Genomic DNA, 10,011 nt, shown 5'->3' with positions numbered 1-10,011 from the left:
AAGATCATTTCCTTTAATTAAAATATTTTGGCTGTGTGCTCTGAGTTAAACAGCATCTCTCTATTCACTCAGGACTCCATCCTCAGGAAATGAGACAGCCTCATGTCACCAGAGTTAGGTCACCCCTCCCTGGCCTCCACACATCACTCAGAAGCCCTGAAGGGGTATCCCAGGCCCCCACTCCTCATGACCTCTCAACATGCAGAGACTCATCACCACTCTCTGCCTTGAGGGCATCAAGATTCATCTAATTATGCTCCTTCCCACTAATTACATGCATCATTCCAAGAAGCTCCAACTTCTAGGTGACCTTCATCTCCTGTATCCCCCACATCTCACTGTATCCCTGGGTCTTTTCCAACCCTGACTCTGCCCCTGGACCTCTTCCACTGTGCCCTCTGGAACTTGAGCCAGACAGCCTCAAAAACATCCAATTGCCTCAACTCTCCTCTGGATCTTCATTGCCCTTCTTATTCTAACAGACTGGATCTCCCTAAGGGCTTGCTGCCTCTCAAATTCGCTCAAGGTGGTTACTTTCTCCCACTGCCTCATACCTTCAGTGGGGAGCTTGGGAAATGTCTTCCTTGATTCTCACTTCTACACAATTCTACACTTCCTAAAACCCCCAGCTTTGAATTCCTCTTGCATCTCAAAAACCTTAGCATCCAGCTCACTGTCATCCCCTCTTCTAAAGGACCTCTGTCTTGAATCCTAGTGATTTCATTACTCATATGAATGATGTTCCCAACATCCTGGACTCTCGACTCATCAAACGCCTCTCCTCCATAATCTTGATCTGAACAGTTCCTCAACCACAGATCCCCACGGTCATAACCCAGGCCTTGTCATAATAAATAAATGCAACCCTCCTTAATTTCAATTTCAAAAATTCTGTTCTCTGACATCCAACCATCCTGCTCCAGTAAAACCTTCATTCCTTTAACCCTGCCCCCTTTCCACTCATTCCCCTGGTGTCTGCCTTCTCCTCCTGACCCAAACTTAAATTCTATTTCAATCACCCTTGTGAACATGCTCAGTCCCTTTCTCCTCCTCACTTTGTAACACATTTTTAGCAAAACTTAAACCCTGGTCAAGTTCACTTCTCTACCTTCTTGACACTTGCATCTCTGAGACTAAATGTGGCGAGAGTAAAATGGGAAAAAACATGCTGGTTGGTCTCATTTTAAACTCATGACTTCCAACCCCAAGTGGGCTCTACTGCTGCCCCCAAATTATGCTCCCCTTTATTGGACCACTCACACTCTCATTTAGTAAGTGACTAAAAGATACCTTCTCCTCTCTCCTGAATTGTTGACATTGTCCCACCCTTCTGCATTCTGAAATGATGAACTTTCTTTTCACTTCACTGAGAATATTTAAGCCATCAGAAGAGAACTTCCTGAAGTTCCCACCACCACTACATTGACCCATCTACCATCATTGGCCCCCCACACTGTAAATTTGCTCCTAACACTCTGATCTGTGATCCTTAAAGAGTGGTCCATAGGCTAGCAACACCAGTATCCCCAGGGATATTAGACATGGAAATTCTCATATAGATTCAGACTTACTGAATCAGAAACTTGGGGGTGGAGCCCAGCATTCTGCATTCTACCAAGTTCTAGAAATGATTCTGACACATGCTAAAACTTAAGGACCATCTGGGAAACATCTTTTTTTACATTTTAAAAAAGTCCTCTCCCAGAGGCTCTAAATTTTTTGGTAGAGGGAGGAATAAGAGGTGGACATTAGGAGTTTTAAAAGCTCTTTCAAGTAGTTCTAATATGCAATTTTGAAAACCACTGCTATGAAAGAACTGTCATCTCTAAGGACAAACTCTTAATTTGATCAGTAGTGTCCACTCCTCTTGCTTCCTCAAAGACCTTTCTCTAGCAATTCTCCTCTCCTCTCTCTCTTGCATCTTTACTTTTTCTCCTCTGCTAGATCATTCCTATTTCCCTAAAACATGCTGTTCTCACTCCTGTTAGAAAATTTTTTTTTCTCTTGACTCCACCTGTCTCCAGTTACTTGCCCTACTTTTCTACTTACCTTTACAGCAAAACATTTTTTATGAGTAGTATCTTTTTTGGTACTGTTTTGGATATAAAACTCTCTTAAGAGAACTCTGTACTAATTATACCCAGTGCAGATCTTTCCATTTCCATTCTCATTGAACCCACTCAAATCTGCTTTTCCTCCCACTACTCTAGGACATCTGGACTGTCAAGAATCTTAATGGCCTCCATGCAACTCGAGCCAATGGTTACATATCAATCCTCACTGCACTTGACTTAGCCGCAGCAGCTCAGGCTGCTGATCCCTCCCTCCCCCTGGAAAACACTTTCCTCACTTTCTCCCTGCTGTGCTGGCAGCTCCTTCTCTGTCTCCTTTGTCAACTTCTCCGTAGTATTGGGATGCTCCAGACCCCAGGCTTTGGTCCCTCCCTCATTTCTCTCCACACTCACTCCCTTGGTGAGCACATCTCATTTAATGAATTTAAAGGACATCTAACAATAACATCTACCAAATTTCTATCTCCTGGTAAGATACTCCTCCTAAACTCAAGACTCATAAAGCCATCTGTCTGTTCACCAAGTCCTAACAGACACCTCAAGCTCAACATGACCAAAACTGGTTGCCAAGCCTCCCTCCAAAAACAGGGCTCCTCCTACATTCTTCACCAAATCAATCAGTGGCAACTCTGCCTTTCCAGCTTGGCATCATCGTTAGTTCACACACACACAAACATCCCATTCAGTCCATCAACCCCACTGGCTCTACTTTTAAAACATATTTGGAAACCCACCATCCACTGCATCCACCTGTAAACAACCATCTTTCTTGCCTGAATGAGGCAGCAGCACCCTCGTTGGTCTCCCAGTTCCACCCTTGTCTCATCAGTGTCTAGTCTTAACTCAGCATCCAGAGAGATACTTCTAAGATGTGCCAGCCCCCGTCACCTTTTCACACAGAGCTCTCCAATAGTTCCTCACTTCGCTCACAGCAAGAGCTAAGGACGTTATAATCCCCAACAGTGCTGACCAATTCCGGTCTGCTATGTCCCGGACTCGTTTCCTGGTGCTCCTCAGTCACTGCTCTGTACTCACGGTGACACCCTTGCTGTGCCTCCTCCTCGGAGCTTGTGCGCTCTGTCTTCAGTCCGCCCCTGCGGACCCCTCTCCTCCCTTCTCAGCGCTGCTCTGTATGTGCTCTTTAAGGATGAACTCCGTGACTGACCGCCACCATCTCCCTCGTGCTCTGCCTCCAGGTGGGCTCAGTCTGTGGAGGGCACGGCAGAAGATCTGAAGGAAGGACGAGAGTGAGGCTGGAGTCTCCCCTGTTCTCTCCTTCCCGGTGCTTCCTCCCTGCAGGGCTCGCGCAGGCGCTGCATCCCTCCGCCTAAGGTCACAGCTCCCGTCAGGCGGATGTCCTCGCTCCAGGTGCCCAAACCACTCCCAGTAATCTTTCAGGCCTCATGATGATGAAGGCGCCCCTCCATCTCCAGCTCCTGAAATCTATACTGTCCCTTGTCATTCCCTTCCAGCCGGCCCACATTTTTTAAAATAATCGCTTTTTTTTCAACTCTTCTTGAAACATCCAGTTTGACTGTATCATCAGTCCTCTGTTCTGACTGATCCAGGGCCTTTGCACTTGCTGCTTCTTCCGCCAGCAGTGCTCTTTTCCAAGGTATGTACAGCACTCACCCTCCAGCCTCTTACAAGTCTTCACTTGAATGTCACCTTCTCACAATGAAATATCGCCTCGCATCTGTTAGAATGGCTATTGTCAAAAAGACAAGAAACAGGAAGTGGTGGCAGGATGTGGAGAAAGGAGAACCCTTGTGCACTGTTGGCAGGAATGTAAACTGGCACAGCCAATTTGGAAAACAGTATGGAGATTCCTCAAAAAAATTTAAAATCTATCATATGATCCAGCAATTCCACTCCTGAGTATTTACCCAAAGCAAAAATGAAAACATTAATTTAAAAAGATACATGCACTCCTATGTTCACTGAAGCATAATTTAAAATACCCAAGATACAGAAGCAACCTAAGTGCCCATATATATATATATATATATATATATATACACACACACAAACATACATACTTATATATACACATATATATGCATATACATGTACATACATACACATACAATGTAAGATTACCCAGTCATAAAAAAGAATGAAATCTTTCCATTTGTAACAACATGGGTGGACCTAGAGGGTATCATATTAAGTGAAATCAGTCAGACGGAGAAAGACAAATACTGTATGATCTCACTTATGTGTAGAAACTAAGAAACAAGACGAAATAACAAACATAAGTGAACAGAAACAGAGTCATAGTTACAAAGAACAAATAGGTAGTTGCCAGAGGGGAGGGGGCTGGGATGAGGAGAGAAACAGGTGAGAGAGATTAAAAGGTACAAGTTCCAGCTATGGAAAAATTTTTTTCTGTTTCTTTAATATATTTATATGAGGTGATAGATGTTCACTAAACTCACTGTAATAACCATTTCATGATGTATGTAAGTCAAATCATTATGCTGTATACCTGAAACTTACACAGTGCTGTATGCCAATTATATCTCAATACAACTGGAAGAAAAATATTAAATAAATAAATAAATAAGTATAAAATTACAAAATAAAACAGAATAAAAGAATTTCGGGGGTTTTTTTTTGTTTGGTTGGTTGGTTTTTAGTTTCTTCCATTTATTGCACATTTACTGGTACTAAGTTTACTGCCTGGGACTAAACACATAATGTCGTTTTTTTAAGGAATTTCGGTATTTTGAGTTAGAAATCTGAGAATTCTGATCACACGTTAATCATATCCCTAATGCAAGGTTCTCTAAACTTCCATTTCCTTAACTCTAGAATGAGCCTTAATAATACTTCTTTTGGAGGTTTGTTAGGAGAATTAAATGAGATACTGTGTAAGTAGCTCTTAAACTTTGCCTGGCACATAAAAATTATCAATAAATAAGGAAACTTTCTCTTTATTAGTATCACCTTATCATAACAATATTAAGATTATTTTACCTTCTTGGTTATAATCCTAAAATTACATTCCAGAGCACCCAGAATAAGAATCCTCATTTTAGTTTCTATAAACTTCATAATCTGGCTTCTACCTACGTTTAGCTTCATCTCCTTAACCACTTTCACATGCCATGTCTTCCCTAGACACATGAGACTACTGTAGTACCCAAAATATACCCTGTTGTGTCCTCAGCATATCCACATTACTGTCATCTGTATCTTGAATACCTTTATCCTTTTTATCAGCTAGAAGATTCCTATTCATTCTTTAAAACTAAGATCAAATCTCAAAATCTGCTAGGAAATGTCCCCTTTCCACAGAGTCTCACTTATTCATATGTATGGGAATAACATCTTTGGTGTACCTACATCTTTGTGTAACCACATCAAAATTTTATTATCTTGTTCTATTTGTGCTTCTTAGCGTGACTCTGTCTCCCCGGTCCCCTAGTCTCATATTATAAACTCCATCCATACAAGGGTCTTGTCTGTGTCTTCATCTCTTTATATGCCCTGCATATAGCAAGTGCTCAATACCAGTAGATGAAGGAAAGGAAGAAAGAAAGAAAGAAAGGAAAAAAAAAAAGAAAAAGGGAGGGAAGGAGGGAGGAAGGAAGGAAAGAAGGAAGGGGAGAAGGAAAGAGCAAACAGGAAAATAAGAATAAATAGATGAAAAAAAGAAAACCAAAGCTGTTTCTTACTATGCTGAAGTCCCATAGTATTAGTTCTTTAGCTTCTGAAAGCTCATAGTCCCCCATCTTCCTGCAGCAAGAGATGTTTTACTCTCCCAGGTGGAGGGTTCATGACTTCAGCTCCCTGCAAACAATCTCCCAGGTAGCTTTGCTTCTGTGCTTCCTGTTCAATCAAATCCCTGCCTCCAGCCTGTTTTAATCCACTGTGATCTGCAGATCTTCAACCTCACAAATGATCCTTTATTAATTCTGGAGAGATTTATCCCTTTGACTTTTTTGTAAGGTCCTTTCAATGAAGGGAACAAAAGGATAATGTGAAAAGAGCCAGAGAGAGGAATTTGCATTTCACTTGTATTACTCCCCAGAAACTCAGGGATTCATTGAACAAATACATTTTGAGCACCTGCTCCTTGCCTGATAGTGCAGTACACACAGGAAATGCAAACATCAATAAGTTAAAGTCCTAGTTTGGCAAGAGCACACAGATTAGTGGATTCTTTCAACTCACATTGCTTTGAGTACCTAATGTGTGCCAGGCATTGGACTAGGTGCTGGGGAAACAGCGGTGAACAAAACAGAAGTCCCTGATCTCATGGCAGTGACACCCTAGTAAAGAAAGCAAACAATAAACACTTGGGTTGCTCTGAGGATGAAAGAATGAAGAGGAGCAAAGGTGAGCACAGCGAGATCAATTACCCATTTGAGGTTGATCAATCAAGAGGTGATTGTACATTTCTTGGAGTAGCGTGGGAATAACGGTAAAAAAAAAGAACCTATTGAACTCTGTATTCAACTGAATCTGCTGACAAATTAAACATGAGTTATTAAAGAGAAAAATGAGTCACCCTGACATCAAGTGTTTTGGATTATGTACTTGAGAGAAGAGAGCTGCCTTGACTTGAGTTGGAAAAGTCAGCAAGAGGAGTATGTTTTTTTTTCAGTGAAATAACAACAGCAAACATTTATGCATGATCACTATACGATGTAATTGCAAAAGATGCATGGTGTAACTTTAAATCAGGATGTGCTGTATTGGTGGAACTGTAACAGCGATGTAACTTACCACAGTAAGTGTTCAGAACTTCATTTTTTCCTGCATTGGAGTTAAGGCAGAGGAACATTATGTATCTGAGAAAAGAACTGCTTTATTCTTCGTGGATTAAGATAAAGGAACACCAATTCTTTAAGAGTATGATGCTTCTTCATGGCAGCAGAAGTTGTAGATCATGAATAATGGCTTATGTCATGGAAATAAATGAATATTCTCTGATAGCAGAGAAAAGCATGATTAACTCCTCTCTGAAGGGACACTGGCTTATTACACATCCACTTTCATTAAATATTTAACCTCAGTTGTAAAAACTGTGGAAAGCAAAACCCTCAGTTCATATATCAGAAGAATCAGAATGTTTCTCAAAGTTTATTATTTGTATTTTGACCAAGGAACATTGGTGGATTTTAGTAGGGCTTTATGTAGAATGTGTTGAGTCCTTATATTTCAATAAATAAAAATTAGCCCATTTACATAGTAAAAAAAAGTGTTTTAAGAGGATGAACTGTGACAAATGTTACTGATGTAAAATGAAGACTGAGATTTACCTTTGAACTTGACAATTTTAAGGCACTGGTGACCATGACAAGAGCAGTTTTTGAGAAGGAATAGGGTAGACAGCCTGACAGAAGGAGGTTCAGAGAGAACACAAGGACAATAATGGGAAATATAGAATATAGAGAACTCCTAAGGTGTTTTTCCAAGAGGAGCAGTGAGATGCTGTCACAGCTGGAGGAATAGCTGGGTCGAGGGAGGGTTGTTTAGGTGGAAGATTTATAGTTCCTTTGCAAGCTAACAGAAAAGACACAAGGTGAGTAGAAATTGATGATGGAGGAGGAGAGAAGTCCTGGAGAAGTAGAAAAAAATGGAAACTAATGATGGAATAGAGAAGTTGGATTTAGATAAAATGAGAGAGGACAGAACCACCATGGTTACTGGAGATTAAGGCATGAAAAGAGGTGTTATATTTACTAATGGACCGTGTCCAATTCTCTTTTGATTGTTTTTTTTAATTTTTATTTTTCAGTGAAATAAAAAGCAGAGATGAGACAGAAATGGGGAGGTGATGGTGGATGCTTGGGAGAAAGCAGAATGTATGAACCAGTCAGTCACCTGAGACAGTTTTTAATTACCTCTCTATGGAATGTTTACTGCCAAAGTCCCCCACCGAAATCATGTGAACCTATGTCATGACCACAGATCATCACTGAGAGGTGAGCTCTTGTTCTAAATTTGGTTAATTCTGCCTTCTCTATGACCACCACCTTCTAGATAGGCCTAGGAGGGAGAATCTCATACAAGATGGGCAAATACTGATTCCTTCCATGGGAATTTTGGACCTAGATATGAGAGAGTCAATCTCTCTCTTTAAAGGCTTGGTTGGTGGAAACGTGAGTCCTTATTTCATGCCATGGGAAAACAAGAAGCGACATCTGTGAAGGGTGGGGGAGGGGAAGAACAAAGTGCATAAGTAACAAAGTGAGAGAGTCCTGAGTGTGTTGTTCACTCTAATTCTAGGCATTCCTGAATCCTAGACCCGGGATTGCAAGAGAATCCATATGTACTATCCTGTGTCCCTTTTAGTGCTTAACATCACTTGACTTTGGGTCTATCCTATGCAGCTGTAAGATTCCAAAATAAGCCACCTCCACCATGGCTGGCCTTGTGAATAAGCAGAATAGGTACTAAGAGTATATATAATATAAGGGATTCAGTAAAGTGTATCTTTTATTTGCAGGGGTGAGGGGGTAATTAGGTTTATTTATTTATTTTATGTATTAATGGAGGTACTGGGGATTGAACCCAGGACCTTGTGTATGCTAGGCATACACTCTACCACTGAGCTAGAGCCTCCCTCTCAAAAGTGAACCTTCTTGAGCAAAGCATCTTCGCTAATTCACCAGCTGTGGTTTACAAAATTCCACAGTGAGGGTGGAAGGGACTCGCCATTTACAGAGTTCCTTCTAGAAGTCTCACCCTAAGCTGAGTGTCTTAAAAATATTATCTCATGGAGAAAGTCAGTCCTTTGGTACTGGAGAAAAGCTTATTCTTCCAGAGCCCACAGAAGAAATAGCTCTTCCTAAAATAGATCCACACATGTCCAAAATATTATTATATATGCCACCCATCGCTCCGGCTTTAGGTGGGAGTAACATTAATTATGGTGTTTAGAAATGTTAAAAAAAATTAAGATTTAATAAGAAGAAATCAGTGAGGCCAAAAAATGTGACCACTTGAACTGGAGACCAAGACATTAGGACAGAGGGCTAGGAGTGAAGTGGCAGCCACCAAGAGTACAACAGCAGACAGAGGTAAATAGGGTACTTAAAGAAAAAAAAAAAAAAGCTCTAGGCAGCTGCTGAAAGAAACGCGTCCAGATGGATAAAAAAGTGTCTGGGAAGGAGCGAGATTGGTGCATGAAAATGCCTATTAAGGGCATCAGTTGTTGCTCAGTATGTCAGCTGGGCGTTCCCCACTGGATGGTAAGGTTTGAAGGGATTACATGGAAACTAATGTCCTTAGTTATCAGACGTTCAAAACAGAAAGATCTCCCTGGCTTCAGCTTAGACGTCAGGGTAGAAGACAAATGTGACATGGAAAATAAACGTCCATAAAAGTCAACTCTCAATCCCATGAAAAGCCTTTTATTTTCAGCTAGAATAAATAACAGGAGGCTGTATTTACTGGAATTTGGCTACCAAAACAGATATCTAATGCATATATATTTATATAATATACATATATATACAAGATACATATTGGATATCTCTTTGATTTGGTAGCTAAATTATATATATATATATAAAAAATACTCTATCAAGCATATTATTAAGGAAAAATTATGGGGAGAATTCAAGGCCAAGGTGGCAAGGTTATCACCTGGGGTGGGGAAATCCTTAGCAATGAGTTCTCTGCACGGAAAAGGATCAACAGTAGAATCCTTACTCATGCTCACCCACTTTCGGAACCAGGAACTCCACCCAATACTTAGTTTAAATCTTAGTTCTAGAATTTTTTGTTTCCCAGTAATCAGGGCCTGCTGAAGGAGAGCTGTTTACAATCTGGGAAGTGTTCATACAATTATTTGAAGCTCAGTTCTCCCTTTTTTCCCCTTTTCTTTTCCCATCTGAGTCTCATTTGAGAGATCTTTCCTCAAGCAATTCTCAATCGAGGTGTAGAAAAAAAAATATTTCTGAACAGAAGGAATTGTAATGCT

Source organism: Vicugna pacos, chromosome 1 (assembly GCF_048564905.1).
Source record: "Vicugna pacos chromosome 1, VicPac4, whole genome shotgun sequence".
NCBI classification, from domain to species: domain Eukaryota; kingdom Metazoa; phylum Chordata; class Mammalia; order Artiodactyla; family Camelidae; genus Vicugna; species Vicugna pacos.
Note: the sequence above shows the minus strand (reverse complement) of the source record.